Genomic DNA, 27559 nt, shown 5'->3' with positions numbered 1-27559 from the left:
GTACCATAATGACTTTCATGTTGTACTTGTTTTTTTATAGTTAACAACCACTGAAAATCAAGCTTTGTAATGATATGACATTGTTGAAAGAAGTGATGTATGATGTATGTTGAAATCATGAACTACCCTGAACTAGTAGTTTGGCTGTATACAAAAGGTGTTGAGTATCACTATGCTTTTCTTGCAAATTTAAAGTATCCTTTTGTGGCTATACAAGTTCAGTTAGCTTTCTTGGTGCACAAAAATTTCACAAGTGGAAAGGTAGTTAATTATTCTCATGATTTTACAAATGGAGAACAGGCATGGAGATTTTTTCAAAGTCTCACAGTGGGTAAGGGCAAGGCTGAACACACTTGTATGGGTTCATCATCTGTGACTGAGCTATTCTGTATTTTTTATCTCCAAATGATACAGCCCAAAGTACGAAAAGCCAAATCAATTAAGAAGGCATATCATTCCCCATTTAGCTAGACATCAGTTGAGGTCTTAGACCTGCTTTCCTTCAGATCCATCTTCTGTGCTTCTGCTCTGCTTTGTATTTTAGCAGGCCTAACCTCTGCAAGCTACACTACCCAGGATTCTATCAGTGTTATCCATTAGAAGGCACTGTCAAAAGATCAGAGGAAAGAGGAAGAGAGAAGACGAATATTTCTCTACTTTCTCACAGTCATTCCTCCATTGCTCCAGCCCCAGCTAGGTGATCCCGGTTCATGAGCTCTAGCACTATCCTCTTCACCTTTGTCCCTCCAGGCCATGATTAGTATGGCTTCTGGCTTTGCTAATACCTAGGTAGCTTCCCTGTTTGGGTTCTCAACTCTTCAATTACTGTGTACAATTCTCACCACCATGAGAGTCTCCTTTTGTGTTAAGAGTCTTCCTGATACTTACTAATACTCTTTCCACTTTTCAGTAAGTGTAAGGTTTGGATGGTAGACATAGTAGTTCTCAAACCTGGACATATGTCAAAATAGCCTAGAGGAGATTTTAGAAATACAGATTCAGGGACCACAGTGAAAACAAAAAATTAGAGGAGGTAGAACCTAGGAATTTATATGGGGGATGCAAGGAGAAGCAAAAATTGGTGAGCAATTTCAGAAGTGGAAAGGTAGTTAATTATTCTCATGATTTTAAAATTTATAATTTACAAAAATCCTCCCCAATAATCATGTAGTTGAAATCAGAACTACTTAAATCCTATAGTATATGCAAAATGATATAAATTAACACTTTCATAAATTATACCATGTTAAAATTTAGGTGGTGTAAAAAAAAATCAGGGTAAGAAAAAAACAATGGTCATAACAAATTATTCTTTTAAGATTAAAGAATAAAAATAAATGGATACCCTTGCATATACTTGCCAGGCAAGGAAACAGAAATTATCTTGCCCTGTGAAATTTGACTTCCTTGCCTGACATCAAGATATAACCAAGATACTGAGTTCTGCACTAATTATTCCCTTGCTTTTCCTTACAATATAGTTTTCTTTACAATCTATAAATATATCACTAAATATTATTAATTAGTTGCCTATTTTTAAACATTTTTTACAAATTGTTTTGACCCAAATAATCAATGGATCAATGACCAAATTAAAACAGAGATCAAACAATATATGGAGACAAATGACAACAACAGCACAAAGCCCCAACTTCTGTGGGACGCAGCGAAGGCAGTTCTAAGAGGAAAGTATATTGCAACCCAGGCCTATTTAAAGAAGGAAGAACAATCCCAAATGAATAATCTAAAGTCACAATTATTGAAATTGGAAAAAGAAGAACAAATGAGGCCCAAAGTTAGCAGGAAGGACATAATAAAGATCAGAGAAGAAATAAATAAAATTGAGAAGAATAAAACAATAGAAAAAAATCAATGAAACCAAGAGCTGGTTCTTTGAGAAAATAAACAAAACAGATAAACCCTTAGCCAGACTTACTAAGAGAAAAAGAGAATGTACACACATAAATAATCAGAAATGAGAAAGGAAATATCACGACGGACCCCACAGAAATACAAGGAATTATTAGAGAATACTATGAAAATCTATATGCTAACAAGCTGGAAAACCTAGAAGAAATGGACAACTTCCTAGAAAAATACAAATTGTTTTGAATTGGCTGTCCTAGCCATTTCCAGCAATTTGAGCCACCCAGCTGGGGCTTCAGTCATTATGGAGCAAAGATTAAATATCCCGCATTGTGTCCTGCCCCAGTTTCTGACCCACAGAATTATAAATGTAATAAAATTGTGATTGTTTTACTCTATGATGATTTTTTATGTAGTTATAAATAAAACAAGGTTTTAGTAAAAAGTTATTATTTATTCTTTGAATATGACATCTTCCTGGGGAATACAGATAAGGAAGCAACCCTCTCAGAAACATATGTATTGAATTAGATAGGCTACATAAAGTTAGGATGAGCTTTCAATGGTCAATAAAACTGATGATTTGTCTCTTATTTTATATACGGCTACCATAACCCACCTGGAGATCCTAGTGCTATTCTTAATTTATACTAGACTTTAATACTGATATTTTTGCTAAGGTGTTCAAATGCTGTAACATTGGCAAAAGGAACAAAAATAAACTAAAAGTTTTCCCCTCAAAAAAGTAGCTGAAATATCAATAATCTGACATATCTCATTTTATTAAGTCAGGTAGGAAGATAAATAAGCCTTCAACTAAGAAATTCAGGGAAGCAAACACCTCTGTTTATATTTTTAGATATTATTTCCCACTTGAACTACTTTAACTACACCAAATACCATGTTGACTAAACGTCTACACTAAGAGGAAAAAAAGTGTAACCAAAAGAAATCATGAGATGAATTCTAGCCATACATCAGAAATAAATAATATTTCTGCAGTTCTCCTGGAAAACTATTAACACTTATACCAATGATGGTACAAGACTCCATACCTTTTAGGAACTCCTCTTGCATTTATCTTCAAATTCATTAAAAAATTTCTCTAAAACACCAGTTTCAAAACATACTATTTTTGCTCTCAGAGATTTTTTTTCTTATCATTCAATGATGATGCAGAATTATATTTTTTCCTCACTAAGGTCTCTTTATTATTAAAGAGGTTATGAAAGTACATATGGTCATTCTTGGCAGTTAAGTTTAATCCATATTACCTCTTTCTAGAGAACAAATACTCAACAACAGATACTAATGATGTTAACAAAACTATTAAAGCAATATATTTTTGGAGAAAAATGTAAGAAATATGGGTTAATTATGGGTTCTTCCCTGCTAAGATTAACTCCCATGGTTGCCAGTAACCAACCCTTACATAAAGTTGGGACAGATGTGTGAGATTTAGTTCTCTGCCAGTTAAACACATTTACCTGTTAGAATACCCTCAAAGATACTCCTCCTGGGTTCACGAACAACACTTTGAAAATCACTAGTCAGATCAGCTCTAAAGGTCCCTTTCTTAATTCTTAAAGATTGTTGTTAATATTTATTTTATCATTTGAAATGAAAAAGATACAGAAAAGTCCAAGAAAGGTAAAACTGGAATTTTATCTAGCAAAACAAAGGAAAGACACTGCTGAAAGGGAAAAGCAATCATATAATGGATAAACACAGTAAAGGAAACTACTGTATGACTTTATAACCTGATGAAATCCTTTTCTTTCATTTAGAGAAATAAGCCTTTTTATATTCTAGTAATGCTCTTCTCTAAATTATTACTGACTAAAGTTTATTGTTTGGAATTTGTCCTTTTACTCTTTTTCTGGGATAATTCTTGTGTATTAACAGTATATTTGAGCTATTCTAATTTAATTTAAAAAACAAATTTTGAGCACCAAGAATACAGAGGTGAATACGACATTTCTGTCATTGAGTTGCTCATACAACAGAGATGGTATAAAGCATGAGAGAAATCAATAATTCAAGTACAGTAACAAGAATTTTAACATGAATATTTAAGAACAATTGATAAACAAGTGCATGCTATTAACATGCAAACATATGTATAGCTCTTTTATCTGGTTCTGACATTCTTATAATTCTAGTCAAGATTAGAATTTTAAGCAGTTTTAGTGATATTATTTTAATAGCTTCCCTGTTACTGGCTTCCTTGCTTCTGCCATTGGCCCCTTGAGAGTATTCTCAACATAGCAGCCAGAGTGATGCTTTTAAAACATGTCAGACAATGTCATTCATGCCTGTGCTCAAAAACCTGCAATGACTTCCCATTTCACTAAGAATAAAAGCCAAAGTTCTGTCAGTGACCTACAAAGTTCTGCCTGATTTGTCATCTGAGTACTATCGCCCTACCTGCCACCCATTACTTTTCTGACATCAACTCTTACTTTTACTATCTTATTTGCTTATTATCTACTCCCCACATGGACTTCCTTGCTTCTCCTTGAACACACTGGGCATGTGTGGTAAAATCATCATTCCTTTGCCCTGCCCTAGCTGTTTCAATGCTTACTCTTCCAGATCCATCTCTTGCTAATTTCTCATCTCCTCTGAGTCATCGCTCAACTGTCCCATTCTTAATGAGGTCCTATTTACACTACTGAAAACTGCAACTAGCTTTGTCTATACTTCCCCACATTCTCATTTCCCTTTGCTCTGTCCTGGTGGTTTTTCCATAGCACATACCACTTTCTCACACTATAAACAATTTACTTATGTTAATTATGGGTTCTTCCCTGCTAAGATAAACTCCCATGGGGGCAGGGCTCTTTGTCTGACCTGTTCACTGATTTAGTCTAAATACTTTAAAAAATGCCTGGCATACTGTAGGTGTTCAACAAATACATGTTGTATAAAGGAGCAAAAGACGGTGTTTCTAGAATAAAATATTTCCAGAATATTTTATCATTTTGAAAAATCTGAAGAGCTCTTAAAAAATACATCTGTCATTATCTGACAATCACCTTGCTAAATAATGCTATGTGGCTTTTCTTTTTCTTTTCAAATACAGAACACATCAGAAGATTAATAGGCTTCTCCAGTATATAATTCCTCATCCAGGTATCTTTTCATCTGTATCTCTCGAACTGTCCCAAGCAAGCTTGGAATATTCAAAGAACAGGAAAGAGGCTGGAAGGTCACTGGTAAAGTTGGAATGGACTAAAATGGAGGTGGGCACAGAACAGAAGAGTGACATGATCTCATTGCTTTAAAAAAGGGTTACTTGTGCTGGTGCTGAAAACAGACTACAAAAATATGACAGAAACAGGGAGACTATTTTGAGGCAAAAATCCAAGTAGGAGATGACGGTGGCTTGAAGCAGGTGGTAGAAAGGGGTTAAATTTTGTATGTATTTTGATATACAATTAGCTAATAGGATTTCCAGACAGAAGTGTACTAGCATATGAAAAAGACAGAATATTATTTTTTCAATTAAAAAATTATTTTAACTTACTTGAACAAATAGAAAAATAGAATTGACCTTACCAGATGGTTAGACTCAGGGAAGAGAAGGTTTTAAGGGAAGATCAAGAGCTTTGTTTGGATATGTTAGATTTGAGATATCTATTAGACAACCAAGTGGAAATATTACCTAAAAGCAATTGGATGGGTAAGTCTAGAGATAAAATCATGAGAGTCATTAATGTGTGGACAGTTTTTAAAGCTCTAAGAGTGAATATGATTATTGAGGGAGTGAGTGTAAATAGAAAAGAGGCCGTTGAAGGAGCTCCAGGGAAACACAATTATAAGAGGAAGATGAGAAGAACTTCTGGGAGGAGGAAAACTAAAGAATCCAAATAAAACACTTTGAAGAGGGAGGAAGTGGTCATCTATATCATATGATGCTAATGGTTCAAGAGAGATGAGGAATGAGAATTGACCATTGAATCTGGTAATGTGGATATCACTGGTGTCTTTGACATGAGGAGTTTTGGTAGAGTTGGGAGGTGTGACAGTTGAAAGCCTTATGTGGGTGAATCCAAGAAAGAATGGAAGGAGGAATTCAAAATGTTGAATACAGACAAATGATGGAATGAGTACAAAAGAGAAGTGAATACATCACTCATGTATTTGTACCTGCATGTTAGTGAGGTGACTGACTCCAAATTAATAAGCAAAAGAAGCAACTGCTATGGAAACATCAATTAGCATTTACTTAAATAATTAAACATTATATTCTCACTTAGTATATGTCACTCATCATAAAGAAGCTGAAATAACTAACACATAGAGTAACATGCCCAAAGTCAGTCAGTTAATGAGAGGGAAAAACTGAAGTTAGTCTTTTATTCCAAAGAGACTTTTATCTTTTAGGTTAGGAAATGAAAGAGCCACAGTCTATATATGAGTATTTGGATGCCAAAAGAAAAAGAATAACAACGTTGATGGACCTAGAAGGTATTATGCTAAGTGAACTAAGCCAGACAAAGACAAATACCATATGATTTCACTTACATGTGGAATCTCAAAACAAAACAAAATGAACAAACAGCAATAAACTCATAGACACTGAGAAGTGACTGATGGTTACAGTGGGGAAGGGGCTGGGGTGTATGTGTGAAATAGGTGAAGGGATAAAGAGGCACAAAAATCTCAGTCATAATGTAAATTAGCCACAGGGATAAAAGTACAGTATAGAGAATATAGTCATTAATTCTGTAAAGTTTTTCTGTGCTAACAGATAGTAACTACACTAGTTATATATATATACTAGTATATATACACTTAATAATGTAGATAACTGTTGAATCACTATGTTGTATACTTGAAACCAATATAGTATTGTGCATCAGCTGTACTTAAAAAAATTTGATCAAAATAAAGTTTTATGGTTCAGATGGATAAATATAGAGATGTAATCATTAAGTGAGCAAAATTATTTTTAAAATACCTTTTCCTTTTCTCTATAATTATTTTGCTTGTCTTCAAAGAATTCTACTAGTATTACTAATCAATGTTTTAGTCTTCATTTAATTGTTACTTGTGTCACAATCTAAAATAGTCAAACTCAGCAGCAGAGAATAGAACGATTATTACCAGATTTCAGAGGGAGGGGAAAATGGTGAGCTATTAGTCAAAAGGTATAAAGTTTCAGTTCTACAAAATGAATAAATCCTAGAGATATACTGAACAGCATAGAGCTTATAATTAATAATACTGTACTATAAACTTTAAAATTTTCTCAGAGAGAAGATCTTATGTTAAGTGTTCACATTATACCAAAAATAATAATTAATAGGATGGGAGTAAACTTCTAGAGGTAATGAATATATTTAGAGTACAGATTATAGTGATGGCTTCATGGATATAGTCTTATTTCCAAATTCATCAAGTTGTATATATTAAATATGTACAGCCTTTTACAGTCAATCATAACTCAATAAAGTGGTTTAAGAAAATATTTGTGTCCTAAAAATCAGGTACAAAATAGTATTCTTGATATAATGTGCCCCATTTTTGGTATTTACATCCATTGCCTCTGATAATATAAATTTTAAGACAACCAAAACGATGTTCACAATATATAAGGCGTAATTCCTTTATGTGAGAAATTAAATTGTTATCGGGGTGTAGTAAGGAATAAGGACTAATTTTGGTTTCCACTGCAATTCCTTACATACACATATATAACTTTTTGAAATTCTAAGCTTAGACTACCTCTTATTCTATTTTTCCCCATGATGTGTATGTTACTACCTCAATAAGGGAAAAATGGGTCAAGCTCTCTTAGATATCCACAGTGTATATGGAAATCCTTTGACGAGCTTTCTGGGATGCTTCTAACATGGGAATTGCTGTTGAGATACCAGGAGAAAAAGATACAATTCTGTCATCAGCAATATCTCTTACAAATAAACCCTTTCACACTCACTAAAAAGAAGGTTAGAAAGGTGCCTAAAATCTAGCAATTAACCAAATCACTACAAAGTTTTAGTGCAGAAAATCCTACTTAGTCTACACACATATTCCTTTTAATATATTTGCTGATATGATAAATAATTCTCCAAGATAAAAATAAGTAAGGATGTTAATATAAAAAGTAATTGCTAAATTATTCTATGTATCCTGATATTATAATTATATGATAATTTAATGTTATACAGACTTCTTTTCTATAAAATAAATAAATAATTTTGTCTATAGGAGTTTGGCATACCAAATCTGAATTTTTTAGTGAAAGGAAAACAGATTAGCATTATTAGAGAATGGGATAACATTTCTTATAACATATGGTATCTAAACACGTCTTTTGTAGCAGGAATACATATATTCCCATATAGATTTCCTTAGTGTGTCGGGCTGCAATAGAAACAGAAGTGATAACTAGTTTCTCTCTAATAAAAGCTGTTAATAAGGACTTTGAGCTCATTGGAAGGTATACTATATTTAATCAAAATTTATCTCCTAATATTTCTTAATAAAGATTTAGTGCAGAGTTCAATTTTCACTTAGCCCTTTAATTCTCTTTAGAACCTAGATCTAGACTATCATTACTTGAAACAGTGGTTTGGAGATTTAGAAGGGTTTTATTTACATAGTGAATGGAAAGCAAGAAAAAACTCAGCAAAGTACATCTAATTTCTTCTCCTACATCTTTGATACAGAATATGGAAAATCAAATCACTATCAATTCATTTATCCATCCATCCACATGACAGTAATTGCGTACTATAGAACTTTGAAGGTATGAAGTCAGGTAAGACACAGTCACACTCTAAGAATATGTGGAAGTAAACCAATAGAATAGTGTGTGAAGAGCTGGGCTGAAGGTTGTACAGGGTGTAATCTTGAAGAGGTTTATTAAATCAAAATGAGGATGAGTTCATGTAAAAGTACTTTAGTATTTCATGGAATGTATGAGGAAACTGGTGTGAAGTCACAAGAAACGAATCTGGGGGAAACATAAGAGGCCAAATACTCCATGGGCTCCTGCGGCGAACCAAAAGGTTTAACTTTACCCAGAAAGCTATGGTTCATCATTGAAAAACAATAAAAATTAATCATGGAATAAAGCCTGTTGTACAGTATTACTTGAATAGCTCATTTAACTTGATCAGTGATATTTTATTTTACTTATGAAATGTCCATAATATGTCCTATGTAATGAGAACACTTCTTATAAATATTTATAGTAGTGCCATTTTAGGTATTTATTTATTTATTTTTATTTTGGTATCATTAATCTACATTTACAGAAAGAATATTATGTTTACTAGGTTCCCCCCTTCAGCAAGTCACCCCCACATACCCCCTCACAGTCACTGATCATCTGTGTAGTAAGATGCTGTAAAATCACTACTTGTCTTCTCTGTGTTGCACAGCCCTCCCCGTGCCCCCCACGCACTATCCATGATAACTGTAATGCCCTCTTTCTTTTTCCCCGCCCTTATCCCTCCCTTCCCACCCATCCTCCCCAGTCCCTTTCCCTTTGGTAACTATTAGTCCATTCTTGGGTTCTATGATTCTGCTGCTGTTTTGTTCCTTCAGTTTTCCCTTGTTCTTATACTCCACATACGAGTGAAATCACTTGGTACTTGTCTTTCTACGCCTGGCTTATTTCATGAGGATAATACCCTCTAGCTCCGTCCATGTTGTTGTGAAAGGTAGGATCTGTTTTTTTCTTAGGGCTGAGGAATATTCCATTGTGTATATGTACCACATCTTCTTTATTCATTCATCTACTGATGGACACTGGTTGCTTCCACATCTTGGCTATTGTAAATAGTGCAGCAATAAACATAGGGGTGCATCTGTCTTTTTCAAACTGGAGTGCTGCATTCTTAGGGTAAATTCCTAGAAGTGGAATTCCTGGGTCAAATGGTATTTCTATTTTGAGCATTCTGAGGAACCTACATACTGCTTTCCACAATGGTTAAACTAATTTACATTCCCACGAGCAGTGTAGGAGGATTCCCCTTTGTCCACACCCTCGCCAACATTTGTTGTTGTTTGTCTTTTCGATGACGGTAATCCTTACTGGTGTGAGGTGATATCTCATTGTGGTTTTAATTTGCATTTCTCTGATGATTAGTGATGTGGAGCATCTTTTCATGTGCCTGTTGGCCATCTGGATTTCTTCTTTAGAGAACTGTCTATTCAGCTCCTCTGCCCATTTTTTAATTGGATTATTTGCTTTTTGTTTGTTGAGGTGTGTGAGCTCTTTATATATTTTGGATGTCAATCCTTTATCGGATCTGTCATTTATGAATATATTCTCCCACACTGTAGGATACCTTTTTGTTCTATTGATGGTGTCCTTTGCTGTACAGAAGCTTTTCAGCTTGATATAGTCCCACTTGTTCATTTTTGCCTTTGTTTCCCTTGCCCGGGGAGATATTTCATGAAGAAGTCACTCATGTTTATGTCCAAGAGATTTTTGCCTATGTTTTTTTCTAAGAGTTTTATGGTTTCATGATTTACATTCAGGTCTTTGATCCATTTGGAGTTTACTTTTGTGTATGAGGTTAGACACTGATCCAGTTTCATTCTCTTACATGTAGCTGTCCAGTTTTGCCAGCACCATCTGTTGAAGAGACTGTCCTTTCCCCATTGTATGTCCATGGCTCCTTTATCATATAATAATTGGCCATATATGTTTGGGTTAATGTCTGGAGTCTCTATTCTGTTCCACTGGTCTGTTGCTCTCTTCTTCTGCCAGTACCAAATTGTCTTCATTACTGTGGCTTTGTAGTAGAGCTTGAAGTTGGGGAGCGAGATCCCCCCCCACTTTATTCTTCCTTCTCATGATTGCTTTAGCTATTCGGGGTCTTTGGCAGTTCCATATGAATTTTTGAACTATTTGTTCCAGTTCATTGAAGAATGCTGTTGGTATTTTGATAGGGATTGCATCGAATCTGTATATTGCTTTGGGCAGGATGGCCATTTTGATGATATTGATTCTTCCCAGCCAGGAGCATGGGATGAGTTTTCATTAGTTAGTGACCTCTTTAATTTATCTTAAGAGTGTCTTGTAGTTTTCAGGGTATAGGTCTTTCACTTCCTTGGTTAGGTTTATCCTAGGTATTTTATTCTTTTTGATGCTATTGTGAATGGAATTATTTTCCTGATTTCTCTTTCTATTAGTTCATTGTTAGTGTATAGGAAAGCTACAGATTTCAGTGTGTTAATTTTGTATCCTGCAACTTAGCTGAATTCCAATATTAGTTCTAGTAGTTTTGCAGTGGAGTCTTTAGGGTGTTTTATGTACAATATCATATCATCTGCAAACAGTGACAGTTTAACTTCTTCTTTACCAATCTGGATTCCTTGTATTTCTTTGTTTTGTCTGATTGCTGTGTCTAGGACCTCCAGTACTACGTTGAATAACAGTGGGGAGAGTGGGCATCCCTGTCTTGTTCTCCATCTCAGAGGAAAAGCTTTCAGCCTCTCGCTGTTCATTATTTTGTTAGCTGTGGGTTTATCATATATAGCCATTATTATGTTGAGGTACTTCCCCTCTATGACCATTTTGTTCACAGTTTTTATCATGAACGGATGTTGAATTTTGTCGAATGTTTTTCAGCATCTATGGAGATAATCATGTGGTTTTTGTCCTTCTTTTTGTTGATGTGGTGGATGATGTTGATGGATTTTTGAATATTGTACCATCCTTGCATCCCTGGGATGAATCCCACTTGGTCACAGTGTATGATCTTCTTGATGTATTCTTCAATTTGGTTTGCTAATATTTTGTTGAGTATTTTTGCATCTATGTTCATCAGGGACATTGGTCTGTAGTTTTCTTTTTTGGTGGGGTGTTTGCCTGGTTTTGGTATTAGGGTAATGTTGGCTTCATAGAATGAGTTTGGGAGTATTCCCTCCTCTTCTATTTTTTGGAAAACTATAAGGAGTATGGGTATTATGTCTTTTCTGTATGTCTGATAAAATTTCTAAGTAAATCCATCTGGCCCGGGGGTTTTGTTCTTGGCTAGTTTTTTGATTACTGATTCAATTTTGTTGCTGGTAATTGGTCTGTTTAGATATTCTGTTTCTTTCTGGGTCAGTCTTGGAAGGTTGTATTTTTCTAGGTAGTTGTCCATTTCTCCTAGGTTTTCCAGCTTGTTAGCATATAGGTTTTCATAGTATTCTTTAATAATTCTTTGTATTTCTGTAGTGTCCGTCGTGATATTTCCTTTCTTGTTTCTGATTCTGTTGATGTGTGCTGACTTTCTTTTTCTCTTAATAAGTCTGGCTAGAGGCTTATCTATTTTGTTTATTTACTCGAAGAACCAGCTCTTGGTTTCATTGATTTTTTTCAATTATTTTATTCTTCTCAGTTTTGTTTATTTCTTCTCTGATCTTTATTATGTCCCTCCATCTGCTGACCTTAGGCCTCATTTGTTCTTCTTTTTCCAATTTTGATAATTGTGATATTAGACTATTCATTTGGGATTGTTCTTCCTTCTTTAAATATGCCTGGATTGCTATATACTTTCCTCTTAAGACTGCTTTTGCTGCGTCCCACAGAAGTTGGGGCTTTGTGTTGTTGTTGTCATTTGTTTCCATATATTGCTGGATATGCACTTTAATTTGGTCATTGATCCATTGATTATTTAGGAGCGTGTTGTTAAGCCTCCATGTGTTTGTGAGCCTGTTTGCTTTCTTTCTACAATTTATTTCTAATTTTATACCTTTGTGGTCTGAAAAGTTGGTTGGTAGGATTTCAATCTTTTTGAATTTACTGAGGCTCTTTTTGTGGCCTAGTATGTGGTCTATTCTGGAGAATGTTCCATGTGCACTTGAGAAGAATGTGTATCCTGTTGCTTTTGGGTGTAGAGTTCTATAGATGTCTATTAGGTCCATCTGTTCTAGTGTGTTGTTCAGTGCCTCTGTGTCCTTACTTATATTCTGTCTGGTAGATCTGTCCTTTGGAGTGAGTGGTGTGTTAAAGTCTCCCAAAATGAATGCATTGCATTCTATTTCCTCCTTTAATTCTGTTAGTATTTGTTTCACATATATTGGTGCTCCTGGATTGGGTGCATACATCCCCAAAGGTTTATAATGTTTATATCCTATTGTTGGACTGAGCCCTTCATCATTATGTAATGTCCTTCTTTATCTCTTGTTATTTTCTTTATTTTGAAGTCTATTTTGTCTGATACTAGTATTGCAACACCTCCTTTTTTCTCTCTGTTGTTTGCATGAAATATCTTTCTCCGTCCCTTGACTTTTCATCTGTGCATGTCTTTGGGTTTGAGGTGAGTCTCTTGTAAGCAGCATATAGGTGGGTCTTGCTTTTTTATCCATTCTATTACTCTGTGTCTTTTGATTGGTGCATTCAGTCAATTTACATTTAGGGTGATAATTGAAAGATATGTACTTATTGCCATTGGAGGCTTTAGATTCGTGGCTACCAAAGGTTAAAGGTTAGCTTGTTTACTACCTTACTGTCTGACTTAACTCGCTTATTGAGCTGTTATAAACACAGTCTGACGATTATTTCTTTCCCTTCTTTTTCCTCCTCCTCCATTCTTCATATGTTGGGTGTTTTGTTCTGTGCTCTTTTTAGGAGTGCTCCCATCTAGAGCAGTCCCTGTAAGATACCCTGTAGAGGTGGTTTGTGGGAGGCAAATTCCCTCAACTTTTGCTTGTCTGGGAATTGTTTAATCCCTCCTTCATATTTAAATGATAATCGTGCTGGATACAGTATCCTTGGTTCAAGGCCCTTCTGTTTCATTGCATTAAATATATCATGCCATTCTCTTCTGGCCTGTAAGGTTTCTGTTGAGAAGTCTGATGATAGCCTGATGGGTTCTCCTTTGTAGGTAACCTTTTTTCTCTCTCTGGCTGCCTTTAATACTCTGTCCTTGTCCGTGATCTTTGCCATTTTCATTATTATGTGTCTTGGTGTTACCCTCTTTGGGTCCCTTCTCTCGGGAGTTCTGTATGCTTCTGTAGTCTGAGCAACTATTTCCTCCCCCAGTTTGGGGAAGTTCTCAGTAATTATTTCTTCAAATACACTTTCTATCCCTTTTTCTCTTTCTTCTTCCTCTGCTACCCTTATAATGTGGATATTGTTCCTTTTGGATTGGTCACACAGTTCTCTTCATATTGTTTCATTCCTGGAGATCCTTTTATCTCTCTCTGTGTCAGCTTCTATGCGTTACTGTTCTCTGGTTTCTATTCCATCAATGGCCTCTTGCATCCTATCCATTCTGCTTATAAATCCTTCCAGAGTTTGTTTCACTTCTGTAATCACCCAGATGTCTGTAATTTCCCTCCGGACATCTGTAATCTCCCTCCAGACTTCATCCCTTAGCTCTTGCATATTTCTCTGCAGCTCTGTCAGCATGTTTATGATTTTTATTTTGAATTCTTTTTCAGGGAGACTGGTTAGGTCTGTCTCTGCAGATCCTTTCTCAGGTGTTGTTTGAACTATCTTGGACTGGACTAAATTTTTTTGCATTTTCATGATGTTAGCGGTGGCTGTAGGCAGGTTGCGGGTGTGTCAGCTGGGAGAAGAAAGTCCTTTCCTGCTTGCTGGATGCTTTACCCTTCTCCGCTGCCTGTGACCGTTACCTGCACTCCTGGAGCAGCCACCGGGTTAGTCCCCTAAACTGCTGTGGGTGGGGGTCTCCATCAGAGCGGCATGGAGCCCTGCGGGGAGTGGCTGGCATGCCAGGTGCGCTCCTCTGTGATAGCAGCACCCCTGCCGGGCAGCTGTGTGACAGCAGCAGCCTTTGGGGCTGGCCCGGGTGGCTGTGCGTTGGGCTGGGATTCCGGTTGGCTGCTGGGAGTGCGCCTGCTCCCTTTGGCTCCGCTGCAGGTGCGCGCAGGGCTCTCCCGCATGGGCCTCTACCGGGCTCTTCTGGCTTCACTGCTGCCGGTGCGAGTGAGCCGCACCCAGGCTGTTTGGTCGCGCTGCTGCAGGCTTGCAGAAGCCTCTCTTGGTCCTGTCTGGCGCCACTGGCGCACGGATCTTCTCCCGGTCCCTTCCAGCGCTGCCGTCCCCAGCACGCGCTGCCACTCTCCCGCTACTGAGCCGGTGTGTCGGGGTCCGCGCCAGTTGGAGGAACAACTGGCAGGCTGCTTAGTGCTGTGATGGGCTTCAGAGCTGCACTGCCTCCCCGGGGTTTAGGGCACCTAAGTTTCCCTGGGATTCCCAGCTGCTGGCTATGTGTGCTGCGACTACTTCGTCCAGCTATGGGGTCCCTGTCTATTTAAGCCTTGCAGAAAGCACTCGCTTTTCTTTTGTCTCAGGGGCGCCGGTTGTGGGGACCTGCCCACAGGTTTTGCTTTTCCATTTCTCTAATATCCAGCACCTTGTGTCTGCGATCCGGGTGCGGAGTTCTAGAGCTGGTTGTTTAGCAGTCCTGGGCTTTCACTCCCTCCCCGTTCTGACTCCTTTCTTCCCACTGGGTTTTGGGGTGTGGGAGCATTCAGGTCCTGCCTGGCTGTGGCTTGTATCTTACCCCTTTCGTGTGATGTTGAGCTCTCACAGATATAGATGTATCCTGGCTGTTGTACTGCATCCACTGGTGTCTCTTTTAAGAATAGTTGTATTTATTGTATTTTCATAAATATATATGTTTTGGGGAGGAGATTTCCTCTGAACTACTCACACCGCCATCTTCCCGTGATCCCCTCTAGTGCCATTTTATTTAAGTAACACAGTGACAGTTCTTTCATGTTAAAAAGCTTATTTCTGTAATATTTAATACTTCAGGGTTCTGACACTCTCTCCTGTAAACACCTATTTAATACCTACTTTCCTGATAAAGTAGGAAGGGACTATGTTATTCTTTTTATCCAGCGATACCCCCAGAATGTGGTTTAATTTCTGCCCAAAAGTATTGTTTCTTCAACTGAATTAAATGAATAACAAAAGTACTAGCAGAGAAAATAAGAACAGATATTCTAAAAATAATTTAAGTTTGAGTTTAGAATATATTTGGTATTTCCCCTTCCAGATTTACCTATCTGATCTCCTTAGTAGTTTACCTGTCTATCTATTAGATAATGAGCACTCTCTTGTGGTACAGAGAACTTATCTTGGGCTTCTGACCATTTCCCATGCCAAGCCTATTTCCCTATACATAGCAGGCACTAAAGTGAATGTGGAATTGTGCATTAAATTTAGATTGTATTCTATCAGGAAACAAAAATAAAATACTAAAGTAGATAATTCAATTCAGCAGCTGTTTGTCTCAGTTCTACTTTAAATATCAGACAAAAGAGGGGGTGTAGAGAACAGGAGGATTATATATGTAAGTATAGCAAACTTATTTTGATTTAATTGGCTTAGGATGTTAGGGAAAATACAACTATTGTTTTCATTCTTTTAATAACTCAGAAGCCCAAACAGAAAGGGTTTTACTAAAATTTTCTCCTATGTAATCAAATATATCTCTAAATATGTATTGTTTACCCAAGATAAAATAAAATGAAGTCTTTCTAGGTATAGTCATTCTTGTGCTGAAAAAACTGCTATTCTTATCTTGGTACCATATGGATATGTTCAAATGACGTAGGCAATAAAAATGGATTATCTTAAGTTTGTGAAGAGATAATTCATTTTTTCACAGTTATAACATGATGTATTACCTACATTTCAAATATAACATGCTAACTTTCACGAATCAGTTTTGTAAACTTTAAGTCAAATATTCTGAGTAAAGAAATAAATCTGTAACACCACTTGGGAATGGGCTTAGAGTTTTTAATTATATAGGTCTACAGTTAAGTTTTATATTGTTAGAAAACAAAAACCAATGATTTCGTTTGAAATGAACACTTGCAGATTTTGTCTCCTTAAGCCAGTAATAAGCTAAGTAACCAATAATAAGAACTTAAATCTACAGGTAATTAAGATGACTCAGGAATCAGCCTTCCGGAATTTTCAGGTTTCTTGACAAGATGGGGTGAAAATTAAACTTGGATGACTTTCAACCTTCTTTAATGAGGAAAAAGTAGCTTCTGGGAAGCCAGCAGTATGAGAATATAGGAGAGAGCCAAAGAGGAGACACATAGGTAAGGCCTTCTGACTGGATGATGACATTCATGGAATATTAGTTGTTTTGGCTTAAAGCCAAGAACTGATAGAGAAATCACAGTCAACAAAAGCTAAGACTTGAGGGGAGGTGGAAAGGAAGACAGTGACACAGCTCAGTGAAGCACTGTTCAGTACTGTGTCAGACATAGCCTTCACTATTTACACTGACAATGGAAAAGAGCCTGTAATAAAGGCAGATGTCAGAACACTCTGCAAGGTGAGGGCAGTTGGATGCAGTATCTCACTCCTCAAATCTCAGACCAACTCTGATCTGTGCATATTAAGGAACCCAGCAGGTAAAGACAGGAAACAAAGAAATCATCTTGGTATATGTCAATGAAACTTTCAGGACTCTTAGAATAATGATGATAATAATTAGTATAATTATATATTACTTTATAAATTATTATAACAAAGCAACCATAGCTAACATTCATTAAATAATTTTATGCTAAACAACTTAATTATATAATCTTATTTAATTCTCATAACACACTACGAGGTACATATTAATAGAATCTCAATCTAAGGAAATGAGAGCAAAATTCAGAAAGGTTAAATCACTTATCTAAAATCCCACAGCTAGACTGTGGCAGAACTAAGGCTTCAAACCATGATGCTTCATTCCAATATATAGGGTGCTTCTCCACCACTGGGGATGGACATTTGTTGTCAGTCACATCTAGATGAATCCAAAGGGGAAGGATCCAACTATAGAAAAAGAGGGTTCAGAGATCTTATGAATCTGTAGTTTCTGGGAAGGAAAAAAATAGCACACCCAAAGAGAGTAGCTGGGAAAGGTTTAATGACTATTTACAAAGGTATGACTGTTTAAGGAGTGTCATATATGTAAGAAGCACCCCAAAGTTAAGAGGTGAAGGGGCAAGGGAAATCAGTAGCGACTGAAATCCCAAAGAGTCAGAGCTGCATCTGACAGAAGCAGCCTATGAACAATGATCTTTGGAAGAGGAGTCTGGCCACTGCTAACATATACACACACAGACCTCAGTCTCCTCTGCCCTCTGATACACTGCCAGTGCTTCCCATTAGCTGAACCCAACCAGAAGCCAGAAGATAAGGAAGCCTGTTGATAAATTTGTAAAAGCCATCTTCTGGGGATCAGTGTATACAAGGGTGGAGGTAGAATCTAGGAGCAAAGGGAGACTATCTAACACACCTGGTAGGAATTCAGAAGAGTAAGGGTTGATTTAGAAAACTGAGAAAAGCAGTTTACTTGGTAAACCTAGAATAAGGTGTCTTTTTGAGCCTGTTCATCATCCCTTCTCCAATGTACTTACACTCAGGAGAAAAGTTATTTTCTGTTAACACTGTAAATGATTTGATTACAGTCATTATGCCTTTGTATCTTACTCTGTATCACAATTCCACTCCCAACAGTGTGTTCTTTCTTCATGGTGTTTATATCTCACATTCTACCTTTCTCATTGCAAGACAGGTAAAGTATAGGTTAAGGGATAGCAGTTTCAGGGGGTTTTCATTCTCTGGGCAAATTGGGATTTCCAGGCAACAGGATTCCAGAAAGTATAACTGCCATCCACACCACTGATTTCTACATTGTTTGAACCATAAACAAACAATTGTTAACTTCCCTAAAGTTTATATCTCTAGTGAACATATAGTACATAATGTGAACAACTATGTAGAGTGTAGCCATATAGGACAGTAATTTTCAAAAAATTTTGATCCAATATACATAATATGTGTACATACATATTATTTCATTCAAAACAATAGTTAACTCCATGCAATATCCTATGGTATTTCCTAGTCTATTCATTTCCATTCCATAAAATGCTAATCAAGCCCCAATAAAATGATTTCATGACTCACTAAAAGAATATACTAAACAGTGTTCTAAATCTAATCCTCACAACATTCCTAGGAGGTAGGCACCATTATTATCTCCATCTTAAAGATAAGGAAACAAGAATAGAGAGGTTAAATAATTTATCTGAGGTTTTGCAGTGAGTAAATGGTAAATGGGATTCAAAAAACAAGAAGCAGTTTGGCTCCAGAGCTATATGGTAAAAAAGGAAAAGAGAGATTAGATGTTGAACTGCCAAAACTTGAAGTAGAACTGAAAGACCCTTACTGCTCATTGCATACAAGTGGTGAAGGAAAGGGAATAGTTGAGTAAGTAGTTAAATAAAACAACTGCCTAGGTTCGTTCACCCAATATTTCCCATTGGGTGTATGTATGTTTCCCAAGTAGTGCCATTCCCCCAGAGAGGGAAAACAAGAGGTGAAGATTCTGAAGGAAAGGTAAATTACTAGAAGTCTTCTGTGAGCACAAATAATCTGCAGCATTTAGGAACACAGAAGGATTCAATTTACTTATCCTTTGTGTCCTTCCCTATACTGGCCAAGTCAGTTGAGTGAGAATTCCTGAAAGGTCTTTTAAAATTTTAAAAGGACATACTATTAACTTTAATTTTACCTATAAATATGCAACATAATTTTAGCTTGGAATTAAGTAGTTTAATCTTTTAGAATCCCAATAAAATGGGAATCCAGGGAGCACTAAACCAAAGTTCTAATGTTTAATAGGATGATTAGGAGAACAAAATCTTCAAGTTCCAAATACCAATAACTTTCACACAGAATGGCAATTCCTAGAATTTTAACTAGTCTCATTGACTCCTTTCCAATTTTACCCTCCTCCAACCCATTTTTCATATAGCAGCTAAAATAATTAAAAATGCAAGTATGGTCATATCAGTTCCCTGTTTCAAACACTTGGCACCTTTCCATTGCTTTTAAGATAAAGTTCAAAATCCTTAACAAGGCTCTGTAGGATCTGGCCCTAGCTTACCTCTCTAGCTATTTTTCTCTCTCTCATTCATTCATCTCGCTCATTTTACAGTTCCCTCAATATGACATTCTCTTTCCTGCTCAAGATCTTTAAATATTCTGTTATCACTACTACACATGCTCTCTCCCTCCACCAAACTTCCCACTTCACCTAGGTAACAGTCACTCATCCTTCAGGTCCTCATTTGAATTCACATATACAGGCAGTCTTCCAGATATTCTAGACTAGAATACATAGTGCTCTTCAAACATAGTATACAATCATTGTTAGCCATAATCACAATTGCAATTGGACAATTAATTATGTAATTATTGTTCTGCTTACATCATTAGCTTTGTGAAGACATGGACTTAATGTCCCAACTCCCTTTGAATTACTAAAACTGTCAGACTGCCTGAAAACTACTTGGTCTAATATATGTTTTCTCAAACCTTGGAACTAAATGTTTAATAAACTAGAATCAAGTACTGTCATCACCCCAAACATCATCTTGCAAGGCTTATATCCCCTGGGCCTTATAAAGGTTATACTTAATAGGATTCAGTGGGACAAAATACAACATCCAATCTTAGTAATGTTTGTTTTACCAAAAATAGTGAAAAGTGACAGGACCATCATGAATACTTCAAAATGGTCTAATCGATTTTTCCAAGTTGTCTTTTTTTATTTGTAAAAATCTTTCATTTTGGCAGTGCACAGCAGAACTGATCTATGGTTAGTAAGATTAATAACATGGTGTCTCAAAGCTGTTTATCCTGGTGGTCTAAGGTTTAAGTAGATAGGGCTGCTTAAGATAGTATATTCCTTTATGTGATTTTTTACACTGGTCCTAGAGATAAAGCACCTGGGTGTGAGTCCTGGCTCTGCTAGAGAATGTGACCAAATTGATTCTATTCTATTATATTGTGGTAGGAAGAACACAAGCAGTGAGCCTGAAGCCATGAGGCCCAGTCTAGCTTTGCCCTGGCTTGCTGTGTGAATATCATAAAAAATAAGAAATGATGGCTTAAAAGGAAAAGAAGGTAAATGGTAAGCTTCACGTGCTAGAGAACAGACTACATAACTTAAAATAGATCACTTGGGTAATTTTGAATTGATTATATAATATGGGTAAATAGAGTAGTAACTCTCCAATTTAATGATATAGAGTAAACTTTAATCGAAAAGATGTAGGTTAGCTATTGATACCAATTTAATATTCTCTGAAAATAAATAAAACAATGTAATTTCAAGTAGTATAAATTAATAAAAATGTTCCTTAAGGATGCAGCAAAATACAGGAAAAATCTCTCATCTTCCAAAGGTAAAACTGGACCCTGACTCAAGGCAATGGAGCCAGTTGTTTAAAAGGTTAAGAATGTTCCATTGACACCCAACACCTCAGAGACACAAGAGAGTACCTGACAGAATCATTGAGACTGTGTAGAGAGAAATATTCTAAGACTATTGGGATAATTTTACCTCACCTCTTCATATCCAGCCACCAATGCCCTTACTACTACATGTACTTAGGGATTACAATTCATATTATACAACAACACCAGGGCAGAAATTGATAGGTGCTGTCAAAATGTACCCTGGATATGAAGAATCTCTCTAGAATGGGAAGACTGGAAGAGCTACAGAAGTATACATTATGGGAGCATACATTTTATGAATTGCACTTTCCAGTAAGAACGAGAAAATAGAACCATCCTCCTATTGGAAGATCTTAGAAAAAAACTCCAAATGCTAAATTTTTTGCAATGTGCCTCAGGTAATTTTGTAGCTTAAATCTGATGTAAAGATTCCAGTCTCACATGACTGAACAGTGAGCAGGTCAGAGAACAATCTATCCAAACAGTGAAAACTACACACATAAATACACAACCAAGATGGGGTCTATGAAAATATTCCTGGAAGACAATAGGAGAACTCTGTACTCAAAATACAGAGCAAAAGCATATTTTTGAAAAGGACTTATTAAAGAAAATTTTTAAATGCATATACTTTGAATTCCATAAATTTCAAGAAAGGTCTGCTGACAATGAAATGAAACATAAAAATGAGACAACAGAACAAACAGGAAATAAAAGAGAACTGCTAGAAAATAACAGGTTAACAAAATATATAAAGTTACACAGAATGATAACTTCCAATAGCTAAATTAAAACTTGAGCAAGAGGCACAACACAGTAGAAAACCAAATCTGTTAACACATAGAATAACCTTGAAGAGATTTCCCAGAATACTAAGGCAAAGAAAAAGTAGCAGAAAACACTAAGAGAAGAAATAAAGGACATATGGAAGAGATAAAACTCCAACCAAAAGATTGTAAGTTATCATAGGTCAGAAAATAGAAAAAAGAGTAGGGACTAACTAACATGAAAACTTATTTGTAGAGAAAAGACCTGATCCATAGGCCAAAATTGTTCACAATGTACATAATTAATGAAAAGAGATCAATTAGTAATATTTGTTGTGAAATTTATGGGTATTAAAAATATTCAAAGAAATACACTTAGCAAGCATCTAACCTGGTGGCAAGAAGAAGTAATGAGAAACAAATTACCTAGGAAAGGAAAAAATAAACTGGGTTGACCTCAGACTTTTCCACATTATGTCAGAAAAAAAAATATCTATAAAATTACAAATGCTATAATAAATCAAGCTATTGACCATATAAGAAAGCATGAGTAACACAGTCTCAGGTAGACAAAGGTAGAGAGGTAAGACTTAAAGATGTTATCAATTGACTGAGACATGAACCCCATTTGAATGACCCAAAATGGGACCTGTGTTATTATAAAAAGTCTAGAGGGGTACACTACAACAAATTAAATGGACTAAGTATAAATAATTATTTTAGATATGACTGCCAAACAACACAAATGCTAGCTAATAATTATAATAATAGTAAATATTAATATTTAAAATCCAAGTTAATATTTTAAAAGCCAAGAAGTTGGATGGAAAAGGAAAAGAAAATAAAAATGAGAATTTAATTTCTCACCTTATATGGGGTGATTAATCAATAAATATTATTTTATTCTACATACTTAAAATGTTTATTTTTAATCTTAAAAAATACTAACATCAACCAGTAGTAAGTTAAAAAATAAAAAGTATGTCATCAACCTCACTATAGAAAAGGAAAAGTGAAATATATATACATGTATATTGGACAAAAGAAATTTTAAAAGCCAAAGAAAATTTCGATAGAACACAGAAATAGAAAATATAAAACAAGATGACATATACAGCAAGCATATCCTGATTTAATTACTCTTTCACAAAAAACATACTCAGATTTGTTTAGACAAAGTACATCTGGTATTTGTTGTTCATAGGAACACCTAAAATAATACAGCATAGAAAGATTTAAAATAGCAGTAATAGGGTCATGGATAAGACTATATTAGAGTTAAAATTCTAATAAATTATCATTACATGAAGGAAATACTCTACTACCAATAAAATTACTCTTTAAGATAGCTTAAAATCTACTACCAATAAAATTACTCCTTAAGATAGCTTAATAGAATATGAATGTGCTGATAATGTAGAAGTGGAATCAAAACTGGTAAAATATATATGTACGCATATATGAATGAAAAATGAGTAGATAGAAATATATCAAATTGTTAATACCGGTGGTGGGATTATTTTTATTTTCTTCTCAATACTTTTCTGTATTTATAACTTTAATTAAGAAAAATATTAATGACATCCACAAAATACTGTAATAAATGAAAACACATATCATGCTTCTGGATTGGGCTGCAGAATAAAGATGTCAATTCTTTCTAAATTAATTATGTATTTAATACAATTGAACAATATGGTTTTTTTAAAAGTATTTGCCCAAAGTATTCTAACATTTTAGAAGTATAAAAGCAAAAATACCCAAGAAAGTTCAAATAAGAAATAGTACATACAACATAATGAAATACTGACAATTAAAAGGATGGAATGACATACACAAAATCATACTACTGATTAAGGAAATGGAAGTATAAATGAGTTTAATTTTTTTCTTTATATTTATTCTGTATGTTACAATTTACCCCAATGAGCATATCTATCTTTATAAACTGTTGAAAAGTAACAGCTTATTATATTTTTATAATCTGCTTAAAATTATAGTCAAACGATGGAATCAATTATGACTTTCATTTTTTTCTTTATACTCATCTATATTCTCTAGATTCACTACTTGGAACATAAATTATCCCCAAATTATTTTTTTAAAATTCTCTTTTAACATCCATCTTCCATTGTGGTAAAAGTCATCCAACATCCCTGCTCCAATTTAAATGTGTTTCCTTTTGTACAGTCTTCAGAGGTACTGGGGAAAAGTTTCAGCTGTTACACAACATGTGATGTGACATGTCATCTTGCCTAAAAGAGCTAATATGGGTTAGACTAAATTCAGCCTTCTATGAATTGCCTGGTTTTCTGTGAAAATGTTAGTTTCTATTTTTGACTTAGTTTTGACAGAGTATAAGAACCTGGGATTTTTCAGGAGAAGCATAAGCTCCTATTTGACAACAGCAAAATAAATAAATAAATGAATGAATGAGTGAGTGAATGAATGAAATTGCTCTATTCAAAAAATGTTCACACTGAAGCAAAATGTTTCCTTTATTGAGTCCTTTACTATAAGTTATAATTACATATGTATTTTAAGATAATCTATATAATCTGTCCATCCTTCAACCAACCATCCAACCATCCATCGATTATCCCCAGAAATAATCTCTAGCCTGAATTTGTGTTTTGCTTTCTCATGTATATTTTTATACTGTAACTACATATGTAGGTATTCATAAATAATATATATATATAGCACTGCTTTCATTTTCTACTTTACATACATATGCAGAGATACCATCATACCATCTTGGGTATCCTCCCATTGTTTTCCTTTTCTCCACACCTTCCTCCAAGATGAATTCCTCCTTCTCAAGTTCTCCATGATTATATACACGAATAACGCATATATAGTTGTAACACGTCTAAGGATATGTTTCCTTAGATATTGATTCTTTCATTTAGACGGGATAGAGTCTAAACAAGTTATACAATTTTTTAATATTAACAGATGCCCATGAAAAATGGATGAGTATCCTGTTTGGCATATCCTCACTTTCAAAATTGTTACACCTCGCCAATCTGATAATTGTAAAGTATTGCAACATTACTATTTTAATTTCTTTTTCCTCATCACTGCTACTGATGGTGAGCATTTTTTCACACCTAAATCTTCTACAAATGACCCTTCTGTGTCCTCCGCCCATTTATCAAATTGGATTTTGTTGCCTTATCAGTTTTGAAAGAAACCTTCCAATATGATAAATATTGATGGGGCTCAGGACATAGTACTGCAAAATATGGCACCTTGGTATATTGAATATTTTAAACTGAAAGGAATTTGAGAAATGGCAGATGCAGGGAGAACTTTCTGACCTTCCCGTGAATCAGGTGATAAGATCCTCATATGAGAGATGCCCTCACTGATACCCAGAGGAAAAATGCCCTCACTTATATACAGAGGAGATGAAGGAATGAAAGGAATCTGAATGAATGGAGCTTGCTAGGTTTCCCAAAGCTTATTACACTTGGCTCATAACCTTTGTCCTATCATATTTCCACTCTTCATCAAATCTAATATAAAAATGCTCAGGTTTAACCATGTCTTCAGGTCTTTATTTCCTTATGAAGGCCCCTGTACCACATAAAATTTATATTAAATAAACTAATATGCTTTTCTCTTGTTAATCTGTCCCAGCTGAGAACTTAGAAGCATAGAGGAAGATATTTTTCCCCATCTACAATATCAATCTTTTTCCTATCCTCTATGTTAGTAATATTTCATTTCTAAATTAACTGTTTGAAAATATTACCATACTTTTTTGTCATATATTTAAAAAATTTAGAGATATTCTTATTTTTATATTTTATAGATTTATGATTTTTAACCTTAAGAAAGTTTTTACCCTTAGATTGTATGCAAAATCACTTCAATTTTCTTAAATGACTTTTCAATTTTAACTTTATCTGAAAGTTATTTTTAAATCTGATTTAAAATAGGGGTTTTCTTTTCTCCAACTCTGATAGGCACTGTACCAACACCATTTATTTAACAATGTACTATTTTTTCAAAGAATTAAAATACCTTTGTCTTTCTATTAAATTCTCATATAGGGAAATCTATAGCTGGATTCTCTCCTCCACTAATCTATTTGCCTATTCTTATGCCAATATCATTGATTTCACTATAGTGATTTTATAATATGATCTGATGATATCTGGTATTGCAAGTTTTCTCTCACTTTTTTCCCCCCAAAAGATCTTGTCACTTTTTCTCCCATACATACTTAAAGATCATATTATCCAAAACAAAAAACAAACTAATTCAGCTAAGGTGAAAGCATTTAAGATATTACCTGAAAGTACATTAAATGCATATATGACTTTTGGGAAGCTGACTTTTTTAATAATATTAATTTGTTCTACCACAAATTGTTTTCTGTTCATATTTTATATGTCCTTCAATAAAATTATATCTTTTTTTAAAAAAATTGGAACTGTATTTTATGTAGTTTCAGGTACTTTTGAGAATAGAATTTTTTTTTCCCTGTTTCCCTTTCTAGGTATTTACTTACTAGATTTACATTTTTATCTAACCATCTTATCATCTTCTTAATTTTACAACATCTTTTGGCTTTTAAGTATTCAGTCAAATCATTATTAGAAAGAAAATATTTCAATCTTTCTTTAGTTTCTTAATTACATCTGCCAGACTATTAATCAAAATATTGATTAAACTGCTTATACAAGTTCATACATATTTACATCCTAATTTTAACTTAGATTCTTACAGTATTTCACCTTTTGGGAAAATAATTTCTGTTTGTCCTTGGTTAACAGGGCATTTAATATTTAAGTAATTTGCTTATATTCTTGTTTAACTAGAAATTTTAATAAGAATAGCTAGCTAATTCTGGTCATGCTTAACCTATTATGATTGACTCTCTGATATGGAGCCATCCCTGTATTTCTGAAATAAACCCTATTAGGCCAAGGATTATTCTTTTAATTAAATGATATTTGAATTAGATATACTAGTATTTCCTTTTAAATTTTGCATTTATATACTTCAATGAGATTGTGGACTTTTCTCTTTTACTTTTGTACTCTTTGTAGCAGGATTGGGTATTAAAACTATGCTGGATTCAATATAAAATGAACTGAAAGAGGTTTTCATATTTACCATAGTCAGAATAGTGTAAGAAGCAATGCTTTTTCCTATTTTTTAATAGCTAAATAACAACTGCAAATCTGGTCATGGTACTTTCTCTATGTACTTCACATACCCTTCTAACCTCTTTTATGGTGATGACTTATTCAACTTTTATAATTACCGAGCCATTTTAATAATTTGTATTTTTCTAGGACATCATTACATCACGGATTGGGGTTGTATTATCACATGATTAACTTATCTTGTATCTATGGTTTGTCTATACTATCAGTCTTAATAACATTTTTGCTAACTTTTTCCTTTCACTATCAGACTTAAAAGGCATTTTGCTATTTTCAAAGAATTATCACTTGGGATTTCTTCCTCCTTTCTCCTTTTCAATTTCATTGATTCCAGTATTTATCTGTATTAACTCCTTCCTGCTTTATTTTGATTTATATTATATTTTATTACCTTTGGCAAAGAATTATTTTGTCAGTGTACTAAAAAAGTTTCAATAGAATTTGAGAGAAGATAGCATAATTTAATAAAATGAGATTATTAGGTG

At 34.8% G+C, this 27559-nt stretch overlaps 1 protein-coding gene across 3 annotated transcripts in view; it reads right to left on the bottom strand.

Annotated features, from left to right (window-relative positions):
- The window catches only part of METTL15 (methyltransferase 15, mitochondrial 12S rRNA N4-cytidine), a 209103-nt gene that overhangs the window by 89397 nt on the left and 92147 nt on the right, over positions 1-27559 (bottom strand). The gene's annotated exons all lie outside the window — the stretch shown is intronic.

This window comes from Manis pentadactyla, chromosome 9, assembly GCF_030020395.1.
Source record: "Manis pentadactyla isolate mManPen7 chromosome 9, mManPen7.hap1, whole genome shotgun sequence".
Taxonomy (NCBI): Eukaryota; Metazoa; Chordata; class Mammalia; order Pholidota; family Manidae; genus Manis; species Manis pentadactyla.
Note: the sequence above shows the minus strand (reverse complement) of the source record. Positions and strands in the feature narration are given on the sequence as shown.